Below are 9,759 nucleotides of genomic sequence, written 5' to 3' on the forward strand. Positions count from 1 at the left end.
TCAGATAGCTGGGGGAGTAATTCATTAATGTAGAAATGACATTCCATAGTGACCTCAATTTCCTGTGGGCAGGCTGCCACCTGCGTGACTTACATGCTACTTGCTAATGGTATCATGAATTGCTCCATTTCACTGTCAAAGCTAACACAGTGAGTAGTCTCACAACACCAGGTTAAAGTCCACCAGGTTTATTTGGTAGCACAAGCTTCCAGAGCACTGCTCCTGATGAAGGAGCAGCGCTTCTGATGTAGCCTCAGACAGTCAGGGAGAAAAACTCATTTATGTTAAAACGCTGAGTTACCTCGGCTTCCCGGGGGCAAGTGGCTAGCTGCGTGGATCACACACTTTTCTTCATGAATTTCTCTTCATTGTCAAAGCTTACACATGAAGGACAGTCATTTAGCGAAATGATAAATCAGCACTTTGCAGAAAGGAAATAATAAATACAGAGCTTAATAGAGGGAGAAACTGGAAGGTGGAGGGAGCCTATCATCAACAGTGTTATGTCGCCATTGAAAGCTCCAGCCGGGTATTGCAGGTGTGCTAATAATTCCAAATGACTCTAGTTTCTGTGGATAGGGACTCTTATTTTTATCAGGTACACTCAAACAGAACAGCATACTTCTAGGTTTAAATAAAGTTCAGTTTGGGTGTGAAGCATATCTAAGGCAATACGTCACATTTACTTTTAATATTACACTCACTGCACATATGCAATAAATTATTTTAAAAACATATTTTCGTGAACACTAATCCATGCAATGGCAATATTTTCTTAAAGGGAAAGATATATTCTACTGAATTGTCGCATAATCCTTATTGTTTTTGACAAATCTAGGTATCAAGTGGTGTTTCGCAGTCCCCCTATTGTCAATCCATGCTCTAAAAATACTTATCACAGATAACTTATGAACAAACACTTTATGACCCATTTTAACTGGGCAAGAGAGTCATATGGACTTGTACCATGTAGAAGCATCACATTTAACTCATTGTGCTTGTGTCAGCTCTTTGTAAGAGCTATCCAAATAAGCCCACTTTACCTACTCTTTCCCCAATTTTATCCCTCATCTAAAATGTTGGTTCTTGCCGTGGGCAGTCTCATTGGCACTATGCACTTTCTTCACCTTTTACATGTGCCAAGACAACTAATGCTAGTGGGAAAATGGCCAAGGGATGAGTCACAGCTGAGCCTGATCCTGCACTCACTTGATGTCTGTACATACATTTCTGCTAGGAGTCACTAGGTAGAAGCAGTAGAAACAAGAACATTTTCCCCTTGCTAAATCAAGGAAGGAGCTTCCTTTTACCATTCCTGTAACTCAGCTAATTGGGATTAGCTCTCTCAGCACAGAGTAGGAACAAAACTTGGACCTTCTCTAGCTGTATGCTTCAAGGTTTGTATAGTTTTCTTCCTCATAGTGGAGCTATGCTATTAGTTTTTAATTAAATGTGGATGGTTTTAGCTCCTGGACCTCAGCTGCAAAGGCTCCATCAGTCTCCGACCCAAATTCAGCAGGAAGCAATAGCTGAAAATGCATCCAATGCAGTCAACTGGAGACCGAACGCAGACTGAGTGACCGCTTTGCAGAATACCTTTGGTCCATCCGTAACTAGGACCCATACCTTCCTGTTGCTTGCCATTTCAACCCATCATCCTGCTCTCATGTCCACATGTCTGTCCATGGCCTGTTGCAATGTTCCAGCGAAGCCCAATGTAAACTGGAGGAACAACGCCTGATCATCCGATGAGGCACTCTACAGCCTTCAGATTAAATATTGTGTTTAACAACTTCACAGCATGAATCTTTACCTCATTTTCATTTATTTTATTCATACATATTTTTATTCTTCTTCCATTGTTTCATTTGTCCACTTTTAAAGATCTCGCTTTCCATCTTGTTTTGACCCCACGGTCTTCCCTTTCCCAACCTCACTAGGGCCATCTGCTACATGTCTCAGGTTGTCCTTGACACACTGCTTACCTTTGTTCTGCCTTTTACACATTCTGATCTCTTAATGGCCTCTTTCAGGACTCTTCTTAACTATGATCACCACTATTTACATTCCCTTTGTCTTTTTGTCTGCGATCTCTTTGTCAATTCCTCCCCCCCTCACCCTAAAAGTATAAATCTCATCCTATTTTCTTTTGTCTTCAGCTCTGATCGAGAGCTTCAAGTTTTTAGATGTCCAGATCACCAACACTCTTCCCCGGTCCCCCCATGCCAACACTATAGTTAAGAAAGCCCACCAACATCTCTACTTTCTCAGAAGCCTAAAGAAATTTGGCATATCCACTATGACTCTCACCAACTTTTACAGATGCACCACAGAAAGTATTCTTTCTGGTTATGTCACAGCTTGGTATGGTGCCTGTTCTGTCCAAGACCGCAAGAAACTAAAAAGGATCATAATGGAGCACAGACCATCGCGCAAACCAACCACCCATCCATTGACTCTATCTACACTTCCCACTGCCTCAGAAAAGCAGCCAGCATAATCAAGGATGCCACACACCCTGGACGTACTTTCTACCACCTTCTTCCATCAGGAAAAAGATACAAAAGTCTAAGGTCACATATCAACTGACCCAAGAACAGATTGTTCCCTGTTGCCATCAGACGTTTGAATGGATCTACCTCATACCAAGTTGACCTTTCTCTACATCTTAGCTATGACTGTACCATTATTTGATTTGATTTATCACTGTCACGTATTAACATACAGTGAAAAGTATTGCTTTTTGCGTGCTATACAGACAAAGCATATCATTCATAGAGAAAGAAACAAGAGAGTGAAGAATGTACTGTTGCAGACATAGCTGGGGTGTAGAGAAAGATCAGCTTAATGCAAGGTAAGTTCATTCAAAAGTCTGACAGCAGCAGGGAAGAAGCTGTTCTTGAGTCAGTTGGTACATGACCTCAGACTTTTATATCTTTTTTCCGACAGAAGATGGAAGAGAGAATGTCTGGGGTATGTGGGGTCTTTAATTATGCTGGCTGCTTTGCCGAGGCAGCAGAAAGTGTAGGCAGAGTCAATGGATGGGAGGCTAGTTTCTGTGATGGATTGGGCGACATTCACGACTTTTTGAAGTTGCTTGTGGTCTTGGACGGAGCAGGAGCCATACCAAGCTGTGATACAACCAGAAAGAATGCTTTCTATGGTATCTGTAAAAGTTGGTGAGAATCGTAGTTGACATGACAAATTTCCTTAGTCTTCTGAGAAAGTAGAGGCATAGGTGGGCTTTCTTAACTATAGTGTCAGCATGGGGGGACCAGGACAGGTTGTTGGTAATCTGGATACCCAAAAACTTGAAGCTCTCGACACTTTCAACGTCCCCATTGATGTAGACAGGAGCATGTTCTCTTTTACACTTCTTGAAGTCGAGGACAATCTCTTTCGTTTTGTTAACATTGAGGGAGAGATTATTGATGCCACACCAGTTCACCAGATTTCCTATCTAATTCCTGTCTCGTCATTGTTTGAGATCTGACCCTCTACATTACATTCTGCACTCTCTCCTTTCCTTCTCTATGAACAGTATGTCTTGTCTGGATAGCATGCGAGAAACAATACTTTTCACTGTATACTAATATTTGTGACAATAATAAATCAAATGATGAAGGGTCATCCAGACTCAAAACGTTAGCTCTATTGTCTCTCGACCAATGCTGTCAGACCTGCTGAGATTTTCCAGCATTTTTTTATTTTTGTTTCAAATTCCAGCATCCGCATAATTTGCTTTTATCATATTGTTGTTATCTGACATAATATGGCCCTTGTGCAGCTGTAGGTCCTGCCTTATTTGTAGTACTCACCTGTCCTTGGATAGCTGGTTCCTTCTGTTTTGTCTCCCATTCTTCCTCATTGGAAGAGCCTGGATAGCAATTTCTGCTTCATCTGCTGGAATCCTCAGTGTCCAGGATTGCCTTTTTCCCAGCTTCCACCCTTCTCCTCTTCTTTATCTGTAATATCGAGTAATAAAAACTGAAGAAATAAAGGCTCATAATTTCTGACTAGCAGCAGAAAGCCACGGGTCACCAAAAATAGTTGCATTTTCTGCGTACTTACCCAAGTTGAAAAATCACAATCCATTTCCCGATGGGAGCAGCAGCCTTCAGCCTTCAGCGATACAATCTCCGCAGACCCCAGTGTGGCACAGGAGGACTATGGCCACGTCCCCTTATGACAGGGCCAGACTGGGAATGCCCATTGAGGGCTATCTTTGAAACAGCACTTCAGCTGCTCTCGGCGGGAGGAAACTCCACCCTCAGGAGTTATCAGACAATCCAATTGCCCAGCAGTTTGTCAGTCCCACAGCACCAAGAGCACATAGGCACTGCTGGGTCTGCAAGAGGAGTGGGGAAGAAGGTCCAATGGATCTCGTAAATCTGGGGTCTAGGGCAAGGAGGGGATGGGTAGATCAGGAAGACATAAGAGACAATGGGTTTAAGGCAGGTAGAAAGAAAGGGGAGTTCTATCTTAGGGGGAGTCACCTCAATGGGTGAAAGGCAGCCCCTGAAGATAGAAACCACTCCCCACCTCCCCCCCACCCTCCCACCCCCCACCCACCCCATCACTCCCATCTTTGAGACTATTTTAAAAATTGGGCTTCCCAGTCTCATTCAACTGCCAACACCAAAGATTTTATGATGTTAGCAGTGTATTAGCTGGGTCAATAACCGTGGTAACAAACCTAATTGACCCTTGATTATCTATTTAAATAATGGTGGGCAGGCTGATGCTCTCGTCACCAGTATTATGGGGATGACTTCAAATGTGAGTGGTGAGGTTTTGCGATGGGCATGCCCAGAAAGCATGCTGACAGGGCCATATAAAATGCAGCCCTTGATTTTTACGCGGACATTCCTAAGCACAGAACAGTGGGAGATGGAACATTTAAGATGCATGAATTGAAAAGTATTTGGAATGTGCATCAAATCATGGATATCAAAATTACCCAGGGGGCAATTTGCATCTCATAAATTGCTGTCAGCCTACAATATTTAATTAGCCACTGTAGAAAGAATCACTGAATGGTCACAGCACAGAGGAGGTCATTTGATCTGCATGTCTGTGCAGACTCTCTGTAAGAGCAATTCATCCAGTGCCACTCACCCACTTTTTCCTCATAGCCCTACAAATATTTCCTTTTCAGATAATGACCTAATTCTCTTTTGGAAGCCATGATGGAATCTGCCTCCACTCGCTGTACAAAAATGTTCTTCTTCATGCCACAATTGCCATGTTGAAACTTCTAAGCTAATTTTGTTTCCGGTGATAAAACACTCCATTTCTGAAAAAAAAACTTTCAATCTATCCTCCAATCTCTCAGGAGTGTTGATTCTGAAATAGATCAATTGGGAATTTGTTGGCAACCAAAAACCAAAACAATCATAACCATTTTGGTCAATTATTAAACTAATGGACAACAATACTAATTTCTGCTTTGTGTTTCCACCCCCTGCCCCCCCACCCCACCAATCTCCCCCACCACCCCCGCCCCGCCCCCACCCCACCCCACTACAATCTAATAATTCCCTATTTTAGCTGCTCGTGTTTCAAATCTTTTTTTTCTTATGTTGTTGATGAATTGGTTTCTGAATCACAGGTTGGAAAGTGGTGCCACCCAATGCTGTTCTCAGAACACCTACATTTTATCACACCACTGTACAAGAAGTGATTGAAATGTGGAAGTGATTCATAAGCACAGATCAGTGAGACATGGAACATTTAAGATGCATGAATTAAAAAGTATTTAGAATGTGCATCAAATTATGGATGTCCAAATTACGGCCAAAGGGCAATTTGCATCTCATAAAACACAAACAATTTAGTCTCATTCAAATGTGCTGTACTACTTGCTGCTTTGGCTTTGCTGTATTTAATTTTGGAGAACTGCATAGACCTATTATGTTGATTCAACCATTTTTGAGGCAGGTGCACCAAGATCTGCTAATTTCAGCATCTTAAAATCTATGTAAGTTAATGAGAATTAACCTTATCCATTCTGGACAGTTTGAAATCTGGCATTACATAGAATTGGAAGTAAACATTTCTATTTTCTTTCATATTAGATCAGTACTGATGTAACCATTTATCTTGTATACAAGTTAGATGTTTTCTTTCCACATCACCCTCTGTTACATTGATCAAGAATTTGCTCCAATTATTGGAATTCTTGCAAGAAATCAGCTGGTTAAGCAATACTATTATATAGATCAGGAAGATTCCTGGTTGGATCTGTGCTGAGCAAGCTATTGTATCTGGAGTCTTTAGAGTTGCTTGGGTTGCATTAATGCCTTTGCATTATGGAGCAATATCAGTTGAAGTTTAAGTTCTGATTGTTCAAGCCCTTTGCTGGTTAGTAACTTGTGTGTAATCTCTAGTTCAATAGAATACTGATATTGGAAAGGCTCAGGCATAAAGTGCAATCCATTGGATGAGGTACTGGAGAACAGATGTTGGTTGCAGAACTACATCTCTGCATAACCAATGTCTGTTGGGATGGGGGCAGGACAGGGAGAATGTGATGAAATGATACAAAAGCACAGTGGTTAGCACTGCTGCCTCACAGTGCCAGGGACGTGGGTTCAATTTCAGGCTTGGGTCACTGTCTGTGATTTCTTCTGGGTGCTATTTTAGGGGGTTCCTCACAGTCCAAAGATGTGCAGATTAGGTGAATTGGCCATGCTAAGTTCCCCCTCAGTGTACCCGAATAGGTATTGGTGTGTGGCGACTTGGGGATTTTCATAGTAACTTCATTGCAGTGTGAATGTAAGCTCACTTGTGACTAATAAATAAACTTTAACTTTACTTTAAAAAAAAGTTAAAAGAATTGAAGGAAAACGGTTGATCTCTGTTGTTCATTGACTGAGGATAGGATAAGGTTTGGGTATAAATATCTCCCAATTCAGATAACCTATCAACACTCAATGACAAGTTTTGCACATGAATAATGACATTTTGATGAAGCACTGAGGAACAATTGTTACCTGTGCAGTAAAGCTATCAATGCTCTCATAATAAAAAGAATGGTCAAACCTGTATTTACTGTTTGATGTCTAATAAAAGTTGATCATGCCTGAGAACATTATGGACATGAATTGAGGTGGACACCTGCAGCTCTGAGAAAATTCCTATCTATGATTTTCTATTTAAAGTAACTTGTTTCCTCATTTTCATAACACCTTCATTTCTAATTTTGACCCCATTTGTTGTTGAAGGCACATTTTTGTGAATTTGTGTCTTTAGGAAACTCATCTGAAATATCTCTAAACCATTAGGATGAGGCAATAATGCAGAGTGGTGATCTGAATAATGCTAACTCAAATGTGACAGGAAGGAACAGAATGTACAAACATAATTATGCATCAGCAAATAGCTGTAGTAAGAGGAGGCAAAATGGTAAAAAAAAACTGAATTAATGGCAGCTACTCTCAGGATATAAGTCAAAAAATAAGGATGGCTTATAAGAAAGATACCGTAATATTCTGGTTAGTTTTAACATGTATATATATAGGTTGGACCAAACCAATTTGCAAATTAGCTTTGAGGACGAGTTAATTGAGCTTATTTAGGCTTGTTTCATGGAACAATATTTTGAGGAACCAACCGGGAACAGGCTGCTTTAGACCTTGTAATGTGAAATAAAACATTCTTTCATAGAATCTCTACAATGCAGAAAGAGGCTGTTCAGCCCATTGTGCCTGCACAATCCCACCCAGGCCCTATCCCCATAACCGCATTCGATTTACCCTGCTAATCCCCCGACTCTAAGGGTCAATCCACCATGGTCAATCAACCTAACCTGCACATTTTTGAACTGTGAGGGAAAACCTGAGCACCCGAAGGAAACCCACACAGACTTGGGAGAATATGCAAACTCCACAGACAGTCACCCAAAGCCAGAAATGAATCTGGGATCCTGGTGCTGTGAGGCAACACTGCTAACTACTGTGCCACCGTGCTGTGGTTTATTACCATTTCACCATGACTTATTAACAATCTCATAATAAAGGATTCACAGGAAGGGAGAACTTATGATTCTATGACTGGTCATAGCATGATAGAATTTCATATTCAGTTTGAGGGTGAGAAACATGGATCTGAAACAAGAGTTTTAAACTTAAATAAAGACATTTACAAAGCAATAAAAATAGAGTTGGCGCTAGTAGACGGGAAAAATAGCTTAAAATGTAACATAGTAAGTGAGCAGTGGCAGATATTTCAGGAAGTATTTCATAATGCTTAACAAACATAGAACATAGAACGTTACAGTGCAGTACAGGCCCTTCGGCCCTCGATGTTGCGCTGACCAGTGGAACCAATCTAATGACCCTCTAACCTAAACTATTCCAATATTATCCATATGCCTATCCAATGACCATTTGAATGCCCTTAAAGTTGGTGAGTCCACAACTGCCGCAGGCAGGGCATTCCACGCCCTTACTACCCTCTGAGTAAAGAACCTACCTCTGACATCCATCGTTTATTTATCACCCCTCAATTTAAAGCTATGTCCTCTCGTATTAGCCATCACCATCTGAGGAAAAAGGCTCTCACTGTCCACCCTATCTAATCCTCTGATCATCTTGTATGCCTCAATTAGGCATACAAGATGATCTTAACCTTCTTCTCTCAAACAAAAATAACCTCAAGTCTCTCAACCTTTCCTCATAAGACCTTCCCACCATACCAGGCAACATCCTGGTAAACCTCCTCTGCACCCTTTCCAATGCTTCCACACCCTTCTTATGATGTGGCGACCAGAACTGTATGCACTACTCCATATGTGGCCGCACCAGAGTTTTGTACAGCTGCAACATGATCTCATGGCTCCGAAATTCAATCCCTCTACCAATAAAAGCTAACACACCATATGCCTTCTTAACAACCTTATCAACCGGGGTCCAACTTTCAGGGATCTACGCACATGTACACCGAGATCCCTCTACTCATCGACACTACCAAGAGTCCTTCCATTAGCCCAATACTCTGTAATGTTGTTACTCCCAAGGTGAATCACCTCACACTTTTCCGCATTAAACTCCATTTGCCACCTCTCAGCCCAGCTCTGCAGTTTATCTATGTCCCTCTGCAAACTGTAACATCCATCTTCACTGTCTACAAATCCTCTGACTTTAGTGTCATCCGCAAATTTACTAACCCATCCTTCTACACCCTCATCTAGGTCATTTACAGAAATGACAAACAGCAGTGGCCCCAAAACAGATCCCTGCGGTACACCACTAGTAACTGGATTCCAGGTTGAATATTTCCCATCAACCACCACTCTCTGTCTTCTATCAGCTAGCCAATTCCTGATCCAAACCGCTAAATCAACCTCAATCCCATGCATCCGTATTTTCTGTAGTAGCTTACCATGGGGAACCTTATCAAACGCTTTGCTAAAATCCACATACACCACGTCAACTGCTTTACCCGTATCCACCTCTTTGGTCACCTTCTCAAAGAACTCAATAAGGTTTGTGAGGCACGACCTATCCTTCACAAAACCATGTTGACTATCCCTAAACAAATTATTTCTCTCTAGATGATTATAAATCCTATCTCTTATAATCCTTTCCAAAACTTTGCCCACAACAGAAGTAAGGCTCACCGGTCTATAATTTCCAGGATGGTCTCTACTCCCCTTCTTGAAGAAGGGGACAACATTTGCTATCGTCTAGTCTTCCAGCACTATACCTGTAGCCAATGATGACATAAAGATCAAAGCCAAAGGCTCTGCAATCTCCT

Source organism: Carcharhinus amblyrhynchos, chromosome 9 (assembly GCF_965287045.1).
Source record: "Carcharhinus amblyrhynchos chromosome 9, sCarAmb.v2.hapA, whole genome shotgun sequence".
Classification (NCBI taxonomy): domain Eukaryota; kingdom Metazoa; phylum Chordata; class Chondrichthyes; order Carcharhiniformes; family Carcharhinidae; genus Carcharhinus; species Carcharhinus amblyrhynchos.